Below are 16,551 nucleotides of genomic sequence, written 5' to 3' on the forward strand. Positions count from 1 at the left end.
CCCTAAACATAGATGTGGATGTGGCAGCAGGGGCCCCCCTCAGGGGTGAGGTGACTCCGCCTGGTTGCCTCTGGGCCTTACAGAAATTCAGTGAGTGGGACCGGGGTCTTCATGTTAGGAAGTGACTGTCTTCACCATCACAGAAGCTCTTATTAAATCAAATAGTTAAAGTAATAAATTAAAACCGAATGTCAAATCCTACGTATAACTGTGTAGTTACCTCTAGGAACTTCAATGATTAAAAAAGAGAGAGTGTAGGCCCAAGGGTTTTCTTTGAAGGAGGGAAGCAACTGGTGTAAAGGCCCTTAAACTTTTAACTCAGCAGCAAAAAAGAGGCTCAGACAGCAAAGACCTCAAGCAGTTTCCAAAGGATGAGAAGGGAGTGGAGAATGTGATGATCTTTGCATAAATGATACAGTTCCTTACACGGGGGACATAGAGCAGAGCAAGGACCATTTAAAGATTTGAAATTATTTAATGATTTCATCCCTTGCAATACCTGCTATCTCAGTGCATTTAAAATATTTTAATTTTAAAGGCAATAGATGTCATTGCCACGATGACAGATGTCTCAGAGTAGAAGTTGGGAGGAGGTTCTGGTAGGGTCATTGTCCAAGGCCACTACTGGGCTTGAACCCATCTGGGTCTCAGAAGAGTCCTGGACCGGGGGCCACCAGCCCTGGTCTCCAGGGTGTTGGTGTGGACCGACCACGACGAATCAGAGGTGCCCGTGATTTCCTTCCATTATCCCCGTGAAGCTCCGATGAAGCTTGTGTTAGCAACTGGAAATGTATTCTTAATGTAGTCACCTTTTGTCTTTAGATGCATATTTTAATTTCAACAGACCTACAGGACACGGCTATTTTAAATAGTTATCAACTTAGACCACTCAAGTAATTTGTTATTTATAAAGAAACTGTCTCCTTACCCTGCCTCTGTTAAGCACTTTGGTATAAAACGTAGGTCCATCTCTTTCCATTTCTGCAAATAATATCTCTGAGGAGAAGCAGAAACATGTGGTCAGTAGGTGAATGTCCCTCCTGGCGATGTGGGGTGATCTGTCACGGCAGCTCACCGGGACATCTCTAAGGAGGCACCCACCTTCCTCCACCCAAATTACTTGCACATCAACCTCCCGAATCAGGCTGCTTGCTGTGACGAATGGCTGGGACAAACGTCTTGGTATCTGGAATGAAGTGTTAGGTGTTGTAAGAACTTCGACCAGGAGGGCTTAATGTGCCTGATAAATTGTGTCAAGAGCAGGAAATGGGGACAATTCTGGTTGAAATTCGCCCTTGGATCGATTTAGCCTTAATTCTTGACACCAGAGACAATGCTAAGCAAACATTGCGTAACTGCATCTCTCTACAAGGCCTTGTTTACACCCAGAACATTTCCTCAATATTACCTATGCGTCTATTTACCCCTAAGAGTCAATTGGACATCTGTGAAAATGAATTCTAGGTCGGGAAGCTATGCAGATAACTTCGCAGGGAAGTTAGATGTTTACTAACACAGAAATACCCGTGTGTATCTCAGGGTTTGAAATAAAGTTCAATTCTAGCTGTGAATATTTCCCTTAGCTGCACGTCCTCCAGGTTTTGCTGATAAATGTTTTCTAATCTATAGCACTTCATAAACACACTATGCATATTGACATATACTTTAAATTTTCTAGCATTTTACAGCATCTGTTAAATTATCAATTACTTTCAGTATTTCTGCATAATAGGATATTTCCTTTAACAATTTTACCTGGATGGTCTTTGCTCCTAGATTACCTGACTGTATAGTTGTTCATTTAACTGTAACGTGTCACTTTGCAAACTACGTTTTTGCTGTGTGTTGGTAATTGAAAACAATCACACAGAAAGTATCTTGTATTACACAGGGAGAGCGTGTGATGTTGTAGCTCGAGAACGCTAGACAAACCAGACTCTGGAGCCCTGCCTTTGAAATATGATTTAAAACAGAATTTATAATGTCACAGAATTACATAAAACGGTGTGAAATTGTGCAGATAATCATTTAAATCTCCCTACATGAAAAGATAATTGCTCCAGAAATTAACTGTACCTGGGGTTCATTCATCTGGTCATGGCTAGTTTCTTGTGTGGCGGTGATTTGATATTAGAGTTAATTAAGTTCAGGTCAGAGTTGCTGAAGGTCAGACATTAATGTGTGGGATCATTGAAATGATAATTATAAACAGATTAGGAAGCCACGGTCTTTTATAAGGGGTTATTAGATAATTACTGTGAGAGTGAACGGCTTACTGTAATAATGGATTATCGACTACTTAACAGCGTTTTAAGGGCGAGAGTGAATTACTTCCTCAAGGACTAAAGAATAATGTTGCCGAAACTCAGAGCTCAGTAAATAAAGTCCAAGAATGGTGGCTACAGTCCCATTTTTATTTTAGGGGGATGCCGGGTGTCACTGGCGGTGTTTTCGTTTGCAGGGGTGTGAAGGTGGCAGGTCCTGAGGGGAAGACAAGAATCATCTCAGGATTCCCTATCCGGAGCAAGGGAAGCTGGGAAATTCTCTCCTCTCTGGTTCCTGTGCTCCGGAGCTTTCCTGAATGTCGGAAATCCATAAAGGATTTTCCAGAACGGGACGAGCTTTTGGGGCCTCCAGCACAGAGTTGGATTTCCTTCACTGTTCCCTCCTCTGTCGTAACAGGGGATGTGGCGACCAGAGCCCAGGTGTGACTGGGGCAAAGTATCCTAAACTCAAATCCTGAAACTCTGTGGTCCTTTGCCTCAGGTTACGTCACAGAGGTAAACTTTCCAGGGACGTCAGCTCATAAGTACGAAGAAATGCCCCGGCTTTAACACGCCGTCAGACCTGAGTAGCCTGAGTTGGAGGACCTTGTCTGTCAGCCCACTTTCCAAAAGATGGCTATAATTCCTTTCAATCCTTGGTCCTCTGGGAACAAACAGCAGCGACTTGTTTTTTTTTTAATTGAAATATAGTTGATTTACAATGTGTTAGTTTCAGGTGTACAACACAGTGATTTAGTTATACGGGTATTATATGTATCTATTTGTTTCCCGTTTCTTTTCCCTTATAGATTATTACAAAATACTGGGTATAGTTTCCTGTGCTCTGCAGTAGGTCCTTGCTGGTGATCTATTTTATATAGAGTACAGTAGTGTGTCTAGGTTAATCCCGACCTCCTAATTTACCTCTTCCCCCAACCCCTTTTCCCTTTGGTGATCATAAGTTTGCTTTCTAAGTCCGTGGGTCTGTTTCTGCTTTGTAAATAAGTCCATTTGTATCATCTCTTTAGACTCACGTAGAAGTGAGATCCTATGATATTTGTCTTTATCCGACTTACTACACTTAGTGTGAGAATCTCTAGTGACGATGACGTGGGTCAGGGTAGCTCATAACCCGGGAGCTCTCCCAACCCCTGCTGAAGTCAGAGCCCCTTCCAGCTAAGAAAGAGGCTGAATCAGAGCCACACTTTGCTGAAGATTTTGTGTTACTGGGAGTCCCAAGAAAGGCAACTGGGAGGAGCTGGTGCTCAGGGTGGGATGCCCGGAAGGCCAGCCTCCCCAGGGCCGGCCATGGGGTCATGACGTGGGCGTCCGCGCTGCCTGGAAGATCACACTCCCTCGCAGGGCACCTGGCAGATAAAATTCTGCCGTTTAAATGTGACGTTTGAGGCCTGCTTTCAGAACAGCACGCCAGGATCTCTTCACCCCCACCCGGGGTCCAGCGGGAAGGAGGGCGGCTCCCGCCGTTCAGGGCCCGCTGCTTCCCCCGAAGTGTGGGCATCCTTGAGCTTTGATCCAGGTGGAACCACCATGGTGTGTCTGCTTTGGCAGGTCCCCCAAGTCAGAGAGCTGCTTCTCCGTGGCCGCAGCCTGGCAGCCCTTAGCACCGCCTGCATGTGGCTGTGGAGAGCCTGGGGGAAGCTGGATGGTCCAGGTCTGGGGCCTCCCCTAGCCTTGTATGAGTGGCACTCAGTCATGGAGGAAGAAAAGCAGTCCTGCCAGGAGCTGAGTAAAAAGGCTTGGGGTATGAGTTGACCTGGAAGCTTTAGCAAAGCTACCACGTGCCCCACCTCCCACCCTGGCCAAACGTGTGGGTGACACCCTGTGTCTCCAGCAAGGCGGTAGCGATTTGCAGACATTGTCTCGGGTAGCGAGAGCCCGGATGCTTGGGGAGGCCTAGGCAGGCTTCACAAAGACAGAGGCCTCTGTTCTGAGACTGCACGGTTGGAGGTTTGTGGGAAATGGATGCACGGGAGTCAGAGTGAGAAAGCAGGAGACACGAAGCTGGTGGTTATACCAGTCTCACCCCTGGGTCCCGTCTTCTGCTGCATGTCGCAGGCCAACGCAGCAGCCAGGGAGACAGGAATCCAGCTGGTCCCTCGCTCCAAAGAAAACTTGACTGTGGTAAGAATTCCTCGACGTCCAAGATGTTTTATTAATATTTTAAATGTTTATATTGGAATTCATGCCTTTCTTGCTAAAATCTTATTCACTCAAAACTCATATGCCTTATTTTGTTACAGATATGTGTTGAAATTTGACAAAACACGGCCAGACATAAATTGGTATTTGGATTTCATTTAAATTCATGTAAATCTGCTTGTACTACCTGTGACTTTTAATAATCGCTGTCCTTCCAGAGGACTGGGTGGCTGCAGAAAAACGAGGAGAGTCCCTGTGCAAACGGTACATTTCATAATCGACATCTTGTTGGGTTTATAGAACTAGTAGTTGTTCAGTGAGAGGTTTCTCTTTCTCTCTTCATATATTGATCCAGGTTCCTTTAAACCTGGAATAAAATGAAACACAGCCTTTTATGAAGGCACAAACTCTAGAACTCATGAGATATTCTGGGGCACAGAGAATCTGTGGCTAAATACGTTTGGGAAATGCAACATGCAATTATTTCCCTCCTGGAGATTCACAGCAGGGGCCAAGGTACTGAGGCGAGAATTCCTGTAGTAAGTCACGCTAAGGAGCTTTGTTAAGCTACCCTTTTCTCAATCTTCTTTGACAACAGAACACTTTCTGATGTAAGAATGTACTGACACTCCACAGAATGGTGTGTTTCCCCAAATGCACCCTGGGTCTTACCTTTTTTTTTTTTTTTTTCCTACCTTTTATTTTTATATGCACCTCATGGGAAGAGCTGGGATCATGCCAGTTATTCAGAGCTGGGCACACATATGAATTTAGGAATCCTTACATACAATGGTCTCTAAATTTTGGTAATTCCTCACTGGGAGCTTCCACAGCAGCAAATCTATTACTGTCTTCTGCCAACTGGCTCCACGAAAACGTTATAGGTAGAGGTTCTTATGAATCTACTTTCAATTTTCATTTAGAGACATTTAAACCATATGAGTATAAGCCTCCTTTATCTTTTTTGCAAAAATTGACTATTAAATAGAGTATGAAAGACTTAACCCAGCCAGGATTGAACTGAAACAGAGCTTTGATGTGAGCAAGACAGCCAGCGCTACGGATCTCAGGCCATTTTGATGTAAATTGAAAATTCCAACAGTCCACAAGGAGAATGGATGGAAACCCTAGACTCACAACAAAAGTAGAAGGACATTTATAGGTGGTGTTATTTGAAGATAAATGATGGTTTGGATTCAATTCAGAAGTGTGCCCATTTCCAAAGCAGTCTTACCGGATGGAATCACAATGATTTATGAAGATTTTAAAAGTAAAAATTTTAGGTGGCAACATACCTGGGATGGCTAAAATTCATTCTGCATACTTACAGAAGCTTACAACTGTCAACGCTACATAGAAATCTAAACAATAGAAGTTTAAAAATTGAGTTAACTTTTAGAAATAGACCCTGAAAAGTCTTTCTCTCTCCTATTTCTTTTTTGTTTTTTTTAAAGTAGCCATAGTGTTCTGTGCTTAACTTGGAACTATTAATTGTTTAAAGACATAGGGTGTGTCTCCCCAGCCTCTCCTCCAGCCGCGGGTCCCCACCAGGCCTGCCCAGCCTCTGCTGACCCCTCGCTGTTTGCCATCCGCTCCTCTGTCAGATGCACCGGAGGCAGAGACCTGATTTTCCTCCCTGTTCCTGTGTATAGTTATGCAATTTCGTGCAGAACTTTCCCTTTTTGAGTCTCATTTTTCTCATCTCAAATATCAGGGTAGACATGTGCTTTTTCTCCCCTGAGGTAGGGACAAAAGCAAATGATTTTGCAAGACTCTTGTCTGGCTCAATGAGCTACAATATGATTAAATGGATCTGATGAAATAAATTAGACCACAGATGTAAATAATTGATAACTGGTTCTATACTTCAACCCTTAAAGTGCCATTTATCCTTCAAGGAAGAACACGTGTATTCAAAGGTAGCGCTTGCCCAGAGGAAGGGGTGGGCTGCGTGCAGCGGGCAACCTGCTCCCAGCCCTCAACAAGCCCGATCTAATCCCATGTAGTTCATCCCGGTCTTACCTAAGTCAGCAACACAAGAAAAAGAAGAAAACACTTACGTTCAAGAGCTGAACCGTCTGGCTCTCTGCTCACTCCTGTGTGTGGAGGAAACGCCAAGGGTGCTTTCAATAGCGCAAAGTTTGGGTCCGTAGTTTTCAACCTCTTTATACTCAACTGGTATGTTTTTGAGCTGAATGTTCTGAAAGTTACACATTGTCACTCATGGATTCTCTTCTCAGTCTAGATGTCCGTGGCCTCAGCAAACTACATCTATTTCTGCTGAGTGGCCATCAAAATCCACGCAGGTGCATTTCTTCAGAAAAGCTTCTTAGCAAGCATGTTCTGTGCAGGCAGCTCCCCGGAAAGGGCTCTGTTATGTTCAGCTAAAAAATAAATGGGCTCTGGGATGACTTTGTGTCTGAGCCTCCCCTGGAGTTCTGCTCAGTGAGCGGCGGGGTCAATGTGGAGAACACAGGAGCGGAGGCGGGCACTGCGGGCTGTAGACGCGCGGGGTGACAGGCAGTCACGGTGACCAGTTAAGATGTTGACTTTGGCTGGAGTCTGAGCTGCCCTCCTCTGAGTGGAGACCTATGCATCCGGCCAGCCCGCTCTGGAATTCAGCAAAGGAAAGACTCAAAGCACTTGGGTATTTTGAAGGGAAAGTTATTGCCTGTAGAAATCACACTGAACTTGCTCGTGTGGACCGACTTTGCAGAAGGCCACCACCCTGTGCATCCCCTCTGCCACTCTTTCTCATCCTGCCTTAGTTACACACTCTCCTGGGGTTGTGAGAGCATCATTTTCCTGCTGGGTTAAGGCTGAGGCATCTCTGTGTGTGTTAAGAATATTTTCTTCACTGAACCCTTGCATTGAAAGTTCCTTGTCCAATTAATTGAAATCTGAGGTTAAAGTCTGAAAATTGAAGTGAGATGTTGAAAGGAAACTTACTAAAAGAAACGGGTTCTTTAGCCTATAAAAACATGATTTTTTTGTTTGACTTGGGGTTTCATTTTGTTGGGTTTTTTCCTTTTTTTTTTGAAACTTGGTATTTAGGGATATTTCCAGTCTTTGAATCAGTTGACTGTAGTCAAACTGTACCTGTAGCCCAGGCTAATATAAGCAACCACACTGGTTTTAAAGACTAATAAAATAAAGCTGTTTCTTGTTTAATGTCATAAATTATGAATGATTCTATTAAATTTCTGTATGGTCTTATTACCATGTAAGAACAGATCATCAAAGAGACTCACACCTCAGGCAGCAGGAGAAGCCTGGTGGCCCATCATGAATCTTTCTGGCTGGTCCTTCCAGGGTCTTCACGAGAAAACACCAGTGTCTCAGGGAGTGTGCGGGCTCTGTGATGGAGTGTGAAGGATCATTCAGGGCCAAGCACGTACTACGTGTTCAATAAAGGCTTACTTGAATGAGCAGGGTGATCCCGCCATGCATTTAGTCCCTGTGGGGCCTCTGAATTGCTAAGATGTCTTTGTTATCAAAACTATATAAGGAAAACCATTGTGTTTTTCAATCCAGTGAGGATTTTCCTTTTACAATCCAAGTGTTTGGTTAGTGACCAACCCAACTGAAGTACGTTGGCCCCATTTCCTGCCTTGGATGCTCTACTGTGACCCATTCAGTTGCCCACCACGCAGGCCCCTCCTCCCTCCCTAGCTCTCTGCTCTCTCCAGCCTCTGCCCCCTCGTGCTTTTGTATGCCTGTCTAAATGCCCATCCAAGAGGACCCAGGCAGGATCCACGGTCAGCCAGAGGCATGACTGTGAATCAGTGTGGGTAAACAGTAACTCCCTGTCAGACGCCAGGACAGCTGGAACTCGGGCCGCCCTCACCCGTCAACGAGACCGTAAGACGGCTCGAGCCCGTGCCCACCCAGGGTAGAGATGCGCCTGCCCCCTTGGTTGAGAGGCTCTGGAGACTTCCCCTACCCGCCTGTGTCCATCAGATGTGCTGATGGGCATGAATGGGGTGGAGGGGGGAGTGCCTTGCCTGCCTGCACCTGTCAGCAGAGCTGATGGGCAGGGAAAGGTGGGGGAGGCCCCCTCCCATGCTGTCAACCCAGCTGACAGACAAGTGTAAGTGGGCAAGGCCCCTGGCCTCTCCTAGTCAGACAGGGGAGTCGTTGCCTGATTGGGGAGTGGGTAGGGCCTCCGCTTGCAGGCTGAAGGGTCTACATAGACTAGAGTGAAAGGCAGGGCTGGTGTGTGTGTGTGCATGCGTGTGTGTGTGTGTGAAACTTTTTTTTTTTAATATGAAGACGTGGCCCTACAGGCACATCATGGGGTGTCCACTGAGCCATAACGTTTGTCTTATAGTGACGGGAGCAATGGCAACCTTTGTCCAAAGGATTTTGCTACAAATGAGACTTTCACATAAATATGCTTTAAGATTTGAAGAAGGGAGACAGGGATAATATTTGTTAAGTTCGAGCTTCAAATTGATCATATAAATTTGGATATATTATATATTTGGATATATATTTTCACATATATAACCAAAAATAGTAAGCTTGTTCCTTATCTCTTAGCAGGTAAAGAATGTGATTCCTAAATCCTTCACCCAGTTGTTTTCTTTTTTTTTTTTTTTCTTTGTTAGGTTAGAATGTCTTCACCCCAAGAGACATTTAAAGCAAGGATCTGGGTGCAGGTCTCAGGCAGGAAAGATTGTTTTTGGTGAGAAATGCTACGTACTTTTCACTTGCAAGGCATTTGTACAAGGTTGATATACTGAAGCCTCCATGTGAACCAAGCTTTAGCCACATTTTCATGAGCTCCTTCTGAAAATGGGTCTCAGGGAGAGGGTTGGTTATGGAGCTGATCTCCTTGGAAAGGGCTCAGTGAGGAAGCAGTTGAAGTGTTTTATGACTTAGTATCTGGCCAGCGTTACACAACCTCCAAACAAATATACAAAGTGTTTCAGTGATTCATTAGGTAAACAAAACACTTTTGTTTAAAAAAAACTCAAAATAATTTGCAATTTGGAGAAAGGAATTTGGGCAATTATTCCAATCTCATTTTGTTTCCGTGAATAAAAAATGAAATGCCTAGTTTCACGTATCTGGGGATTTGGGTGTTAAACTGCCAACGAAATATTACTTTAAGATGGAGCCCTGAGACACAGATGTAGAGAACAAATGTATGGACACCAAGGGGGGAAAGTGGCGGAGTGGGGGTGGGTTGGTGGTGTGATGAATTGGGAGATTGGGATTGACATATATACACTAATATGTATAAAATAGATCACTAATAAGAACCTGCTGTATAAAAAATAAATAAAATTAAATTAAAAAAAAAAATGATGGAGCCCTGTGTGGTTCTGAAGATTAATTTAGATGAAGGATACATTTTTTAAAGAGGTATGATCACTCTCAAAATTTCCTAATTGTGTTCTCCTGCGATAGTTCAGTAAAAATGATTAACAAGACCATACAATCTCAGAAATTTGTCTGGGAAGATCTAACAGCTGGTCAACCATTTGAAGCAAAAATCAACCCGTTATTCAACAGTATACCTTCTTTCATCAAAAAATGACACTGGGAATTCCACTAGCCACAGTAGTTGAACCTGGTGGATAATCAACGCATCCCCCCACTCCCTGAAATATGCTCGTTATTCTCACATTCACAAGTCCTGATTCCATCACGTTGACTCATTAATGAATATGGTCTCTAAACAGGCTTTCAGAAGAGAGTGAACTTGCTATGTTTTGCAGCTTTTTTGTTTTCATCTTGAGGCATATAGTGCTTGCCTGGAGTCATTCACAGATTCTGTTTCTAAGTGCAAATGGGCTATGGTGGCAAGGAATTTGGATATTAATGGTTGAGTCAAAGAAAATATGTCTCAATTAGACCCAGAAAGAGAGGTGTCCATTTATGTTTACTTTCCTTCTATTTCTGGGAAACTTAACCCTCTGTTCCAGACTGATGTCACAGGCACACATTATAAGCCTGCTGTCAACTGTTTTTTGTGGAGCCATGGATTTATCCTTACTCTCCAGGTTAATCTTTGCTTCCAGTACAGTATCAACAAAAAGACAAGTGAGAGGTATTCTGTGAATTCCTTGACTGTTTTCTTTTTATGCTCTGTGCTGGTCATTTTACACCTGGAGTAGTGTATCCAGTTTGGGAAGCCACATTTAAGAAAAAAATAATAATGAGGAGGAAAATCCCAGGGGGGACTGGCAAACGGCAAAGGTCTTTGACAACACAACATGAGTAATAGTTGAAGATACTAGAGATAATTAAATGAAGAGGTAGAATACCTAGCTGGGGCATTAAAGTATTTGAAAGGTTTCCTATGAAAGAGACATTAGAGAACAGTCTTGGTCATTGTAGAGACTGAGCTTGGCCCCTCCAACAGGTCAAGTTACAGTGGACAAGGCATGAGCTCAATTCAGCGATGGTCTGCTCAGTAGAGCTCTTAGTAACACAATAGTCAGTAAGTGGTTGGAAGAACATCTCTTAGGAATGTTGAAAAGAAGAGTCCTTCCTTTCAGTAGGAGTTTGAAGTCAAAGGGTCTAAATGCTTCCTCTATTGGTATATGATTCAATCATAAAGCTATTTAGAATACTTTGGGTCAGGATGAAGCCAGATTTTCCCCATTCGTTATAGATCATTTGGGCTTTTTCTCAGATTTAACACTATGAGGGTTTGTTTTCAAACCTCATAGAATAGATTTATCAAGTTTTCTCATATTAAGGCACAAGTTGATTGCATATTCAGTTTGGGTGGTTATGTGTCATCTTGGAGACAACCAGCTAATATGAAAGAAAAATGGAATGAGGTTTAAAATGGTAAATTTTGACTGCCTGATAAATAAATATACCCTAAGGATTCAATAATTCATCACTTTGAGTTATTTATCTCTCTCAAAAGATTTCTGAAATCATTCTTTACTGTTTCGCTTGATTAATTCTTTGATCTCCACGATGAAGATCACTTTATCCATGGCCAGCGCACAGGCTGAGTTATTAAACGGATGGCGGGGGGATAAGCAAGTCGGTGTTAATCATTTAAAACTGTAAAGAGGCTGGGTGAGAAGGCAGGGAACGACAGGTTTCATACAATCATGATTTGGAGAGCTGCGGCTGCTGTATGTTTGTCTATTTGTAAAGTGTAAGTGGTTAATTTGCAGGCATGCTGGTCACCAGTGCAGTGCTACCTGCTTGCAAGGAGCACATCTGAATTACTTGCCTAAAGTACCTAGTTGAATAGGGCAATCAGTTGCCAGTCTTTTTTTTTTTTTTTTTATGTCAATCCACTTAAAAATCTATTTATTTATTTTTATTGTAGCAAAATATACATAACACATCTACCATTTTATTCATTTTTAGGTGTGTCATTTGGTGACATTAAGCACGTTCACATTGTTGTGTAACCATCACCTCCATCCTTCTCTAGAACTTCTTCCTCTTCTTAACCTTAAACTCTATATCGATTAAACAAAAGGCCCCCATTCCTCCTGCACACCCAGACCCTGGCAACCCTTATTTACTTTTTGTCTCTATGAATTTCCCTATTTTAGGTACCTCATATAATACCTCATAGTATTTGTCCTTTTGTGTCTGCTGATTTCAGTTAGCATGTCTTCAAGTTTCAGCCATGTTGTAGCATGTGTCAGAATTCCACTCCCTTTTTAAAAAAAAAATTATTGGCGTATAATTGATTTACAATGCTGTGTTCAGTTGCCAGTCTTTATTGGGAGATACAAAGAGTAGAGATGCTTAAAGCTTCACTCTGGTGCCTAAGTTAAACTTTGGGAAACACACAGACTTCCAAAAATCACTGTCAAGAGAGCTAATCCTCCACTACAGAGCAAGAGTTTGTGTATATTTGCAAGGACTCAATTAAATTCTGACAGTTCTTTTCACTGTTATTAACATACTATAGGAAACCCGGACATGAGTTATTGCACGTTGACAATCTTCAGGCATTCTCAATCAGGATCCTAAACGTCACCCAACATGCGGATGGTGGGAGGTGACCAGCTTGACAAACGTGGGCGAACAGGACCTACAAAGACCAATCTGAACAAGCAAAGACCTGAATCAGAAGCCAGCCTCCTCAAAGCTGCCTTTTCTCTGAAATGGATACAGTAAGCTGATAAAACATCTCCAGGTAGAGGAAGTTTCCTTTGATAGATTAGAATGGTGCACAATTGATAACTGAATATATAAGCAAGTGATTAATGCTTGAAACTGCTGGGTGACCTGTTTATTTCACCTGTGTGGTTACACACCTGGATCTGGAAGTGGCTTGGGGCCTCCAGGGCAGAGGAGCAGTGAAGGCCTGAGGGTCTCCACACTGGACTACGAGGAAGGGTTCATACCTCCTTGAAAGACATGCCAAGTCCCTGACATAAGAGACCAGGGATGAGCAACTCCTCCCCACAACAACTCCTTCCCTCCTCTGTCCCTTCCTTCCTCTCCTTTCCATTTTGAGCCTGTGACGGCTCAACAATTTTCATACGATGGTTATAGAGAGATTACTTGGCTTTATTTATAACAGCACTTCCCAGATTATAGCAGATTATTTTTCTGGAAAGAAGGAAAGAGGGGTTCAGGGATGGCTCCATTGCTCACTGCTGTCAGGGAATCCTGGAGTGAACGGTCAGATGGGTCCCTGGGATCTCTCCTGAGCCCTTGCTGTGTAGATATGCATCATTGGTCTCCCAGGATAGATGCACACAGGGATTCCTGAACTTATTTGCCCGTGAAATCCTTTTTCATGGAATACCTATTAATGTCTCAGAACGCAGTATGGAAAACTCTAGCTCACTTTATTAATTTGCTTACCAAACCCTTTCTCCATGCATAAGGCACCGACAACACAATCCTTGGTCAGGTCTGCTTTTATAGCATTCTAAATCGGCAAAGGCAAACTGGTGACATTTCACCCTTGTGACATTTCTCTTCCAGGATGGGAATTAAGCAACGACAGCCGTGATCCCCAAAGTACATCCAAGGTTTGCCTGTTTTGTGAAATGTCTTTAGATAAAAGACCTTAATGATTCAATAACTTTGGGAACTACTTCAAAATCTACTTGCTCTCCCCGACATACGATTCACGTCATGGAGATCCAAAAAAGTAATAATAACTCTGAAAAAACATTACAGAAAGAAAGAGAGAGAGAGAGACAGGAAAGGTGAGAAGAGGGAGGAGGGAGGAAGGAAGAAAGAATAAAAAAGAAAAATACCCAAATCCAACAAAAACCCTGCATACCTGTCTTTAAACTAGAATTCCACGACATAATGGGCATTAAATTGTTATTGTTGTCGCTGTTGTTCTAAACTTCAGAATAACCTCCCACAAGTCAGTTTTCTGGAACACACTTGGGGAAGTGCTGCCCTGCCGCTATCAGCTCAAAACTTCTTTGCGAACCACCGTTGTCTTAACTTCCTATCTTTCCAACACTCAGGAAAGCCTGAAGCAGGAACAAGATAGGGCCTTTACTCCAAGATGCCCCTGGAGCTCTTTATGAGAGTAAAACAAAGCCAGAGGTAGGACTAACTACCTTTGCTTTAAACTCAGCTGCTGTTAAGCTCTGCTTTGCAACCCTCTGTTTCATGTCTGTATCCCTTTCACAGATGCTGGGGAGCCAGGCTCTAATTGAGCTCATTAACACTCGGATGTGAGGAGAAACTTGACAGGAGTGTGGATACTTCTGGGGTTTAACTGTTCTAGTTTACAACGTATATAAATCTGATCTTGGCATATTGCAGCAAATTGACACTGTTGGATAAAGTGACAGCATCACCGCAGATGTATTTTGCATTTATTCACATATTTAGACCTTAAAAATGATTAGTAAAGTTGGAAAATTTATTTGTCATTTCATAGCAAGTTAAGATTTCCTAAAAATCATCTCAGCAATTATTTTACTGGATGTCAGTTCACAAGGGCTCCTTGCTTTACTATGTTTGTGTTGGGTTTATAGAAAACAAACCAGACAAGTCTTTCTTCAACCTGAGATCTTTAAATGATTGTCTGCAAGGGCCGTATCTTTGTTTTTCCTCCCTCAAACTTCTATCACCTTTTCATAGGATGTTGTAATAATTCCAGATATCAATATACTCTATTCACGGTGTGATTAAGTTAAATATATAACAATAGTAGGCTACACCTATCTGATGTTTAGAATTCTTTTATCAAAATTATTGTTGATATTATCACCGTCATCATCATTAACATTAAAACAAGGTGATGTGGGAAGAGCTCAGTAATTTCAAATGTATGCATTCTATAACTAATAACCTATGAAAAAAGCAGTTTTTCTTTATTTTGAAAGCTAAAGAAATATAATTTATAATTTAAATTATAATTTAATTATAATTTAATTATAATTTAAATTATAATTTAATTATAATTTATAATTTCCATTCCTTTAATTTGTGCTCCCCCCGCCTCAAAATTTAACTACCAAGAAAATACCTCTTACAAAAAGAACACCAGTGTAAACTGAGCACTTACCATTTATTAGGAATATTGTAACTGTTATTTCTAATACATACAAGGTCTGAAGGTGTTTACAGATGAGAAGACTGAGCTTAGAGTGGTGAACAGCTAGTAAGGGTGAATCCACGGTTATAGGTGTCCCTGGTTCTTTCGGTAAGGTCGGGCTGCCCCACTACGAGTCTCTCAGGGGACAAAGTGTCAGATGTACCTAAGAGAACCACGGTAATCACACCATTGTCAGAATGGCTAATCTTTTAGACTTTAACTGGATGTTATCTTTTACTCAATTACATAAAAAATAGTCAGTTCTGGGGCTTCCCTGGTGGCGCGGTGGTTGGGGGTCCGCCTGCCGATGCAGGGGACGCGGGTTCGTGCCCCGGTCCGGGATGATCCCACATGCCGCGGAGCAGCTGGGCCCGTGAGCCATGGCCACTGAGCCTGCGTGTCTGGAGCCTGTGCTCCGCAACGGGAGAGACCACAGCAGTGAGAGGCCCGCATACCACAAAAAACAAAACAAAACAATAAAACTCAGTTCTTCCTACTTACGGTAAGTATAAAGTTGCAGAGAGCGACCATGATATTTCCTCCATTTACCAATCCTCAGAATCCCGCCTGGAGCTCACCTGGAGATGTGCCCTCGGCACCTAGCAGAACATCAATACACACCAATACCTGCACATTTTGGTGGCATTCATCTTGAGTGTCTTCCTTCTGCTTCAACTGAGACACACCTGTGTTTCCAGAGCACCAGCCTGTCCATCAGGTCAAACCTGTCTTTCAGGTCTTCTTCCTGAGGTTTCTAAGGATGACAGATAAGGGACTGTACCCTTTGTCCCTGAGTCCCCAGACCTTCAAACCTGATGGACTTTCTGTATCCTCAGTGCTTTTTCTTGTCAAATCTTATTTATTAGTCTAAAAAAACAATATATACTCATTATTAGCAGTGGGGGAAAAAAGTACAGAGAGGTAATTTTTAAAGAGAAGTATCTTTCCTCTTCTACCCATGAATCTGTTTTGGAGGTTAACCCATTAACGCTGGTGGTAGCTGTCCTTAGCTTGGTGTGGTCGAGAGGTTATATAAACTTAGCAGTACACACAGAGAGGGTTATGGTGTTGCCACTTAGCTTTTCAGAAAAAGATCATACCAAATTCCTTACACTGTAATTGAGTTGTCTCACTTAATACAGCATCATGGACATTCTCCCCGTCAAGAGCTATACAACTCATTCTTGCTAATAGTGTGATAATATTCTTATTGGTCCTGATTTTTTTTTTCTCTTGCCAACATACACAACACAATATTCTTGTTCAGGTATTCTTACATATTACTGCTTTTTACATTTCTGTATTTTATGTTACCAAAAAAAAAAAAAGAAAAAAAGAATATGCACATCTTTATTTAATAAATGACTCTAACAGGCTGTAGCAATTCAAATTCCTACCAGTAATTTATGAAAATGACTATTTTCAAGTACCCCCATCCATACCAGCTCCTGTTGAACTTTAAAATTTTGCTATACTGGTGGTGTTTAAAAAAAAAGCTTTCTCACAGCTGTCTTAATTTGCATTTCTCTGACAATGGCCATTTGGATTGCCTTTTCTATGACTCAAGGCTCCATAAAAGATTTTTGTCTTTCTCTTTTCAATTTGTAAAATCCT

At 42.4% G+C, this 16,551-nt stretch overlaps 1 long non-coding RNA gene across 1 annotated transcript; it reads right to left on the minus strand.

Moving 5' to 3' along the window:
• Window positions 1-4,414: 4,414 nt before the first annotated feature.
• On the minus strand, window positions 4,415-15,573 carry LOC117311558 (uncharacterized). The gene is made up of 3 exons (XR_012330610.1): window positions 15,439-15,573; window positions 6,485-15,100; window positions 4,415-4,791 (listed from the first exon to the last, which is right to left on the minus strand). It is a non-coding gene; the product is annotated as an uncharacterized lncRNA (long non-coding RNA).
• Window positions 15,574-16,551: the final 978 nt, after the last annotated feature.

This window comes from Tursiops truncatus, chromosome 3 (assembly GCF_011762595.2).
Source record: "Tursiops truncatus isolate mTurTru1 chromosome 3, mTurTru1.mat.Y, whole genome shotgun sequence".
In the NCBI taxonomy this organism is placed as follows: Eukaryota; Metazoa; Chordata; class Mammalia; order Artiodactyla; family Delphinidae; genus Tursiops; species Tursiops truncatus.